Source organism: Scyliorhinus torazame, chromosome 23 (genome assembly GCF_047496885.1).
Source record: "Scyliorhinus torazame isolate Kashiwa2021f chromosome 23, sScyTor2.1, whole genome shotgun sequence".
Lineage (NCBI taxonomy): Eukaryota > Metazoa > Chordata > Chondrichthyes > Carcharhiniformes > Scyliorhinidae > Scyliorhinus > Scyliorhinus torazame.
In genome coordinates, this window is record NC_092729.1 from 80,664,025 (window position 1) to 80,664,833 (window position 809).

An 809-nucleotide genomic window follows, 5' to 3' on the forward strand; every position below is an offset into this window, starting at 1 on the left:
GGGAGGAGGGGAGGGGTTTGGGAGGAGGGGAGGGGTTTGGGGGGAGGGGGAGGGGTTTGGGAGGAGGGGAGGGGTTTGGGAGGAGGGGGAGGGTTTGGGGGGAGGGGAGGGGTTTGGGAGGAGGGAGGGGTTTGGGGGGAGCGGGAGGGGTTTGGGAGGAGGGAGGGTTTGGGGGGAGCGGGAGGGGTTTGGGAGGAGGGGAGGGGTTTGGGAGGAGGGGGAGGGGTTTGGGGGGAGGGGAGGGGTTTGGGAGGAGGGGAGGGGTTTGGGAGGAGGGGAGGGGTTTGGGGGGAGGGGGAGGGGTTTGGGAGGAGGGGAGGGGTTTGGGGGGAGGGGGAGGGGTTTGGGGGGAGGGGGAGGGGTTTGGGAGGAGGGGGGGGGTTTGGGAGGAGGGGGAGGGGTTTTGGAGGAGGGGGAGGGGTTTGGGAGGAGGGGCGGGGTTTGGGGGGAGGGGTTTAGGAGGAGGGAGGGGTTTGGGGGGAGGGGGGGGGTTTGGGGGGAGGGGTTTGGGGGAGGGGGCGGGGTTTGGGGGGAGGGGTTTGGGGGAGGGGACGGGTTTGGGGGGAGGGGAGGGGTTTGGGAGGAGGGGAGGGGTTTTGGAGGAGGGGGAGGGGTTTGGGAGGAAGGGGAGGGGGAGGGGTTTGGGGAGGGGGAGGGGTTTGGGGGGAGGGGGAGGGGTTTGGAGGAGGGGGAGGGGTTTGGGAGGAGGGGTTTGGGAGGAGGGGGAGGGGTTTGGGAGTAGGGGAGGGGTTTGGGAGTAGGGGAGGGGTTTGGGAGGAGGGGGGGAGGGGGAGGGGTTTGGGAGGAGG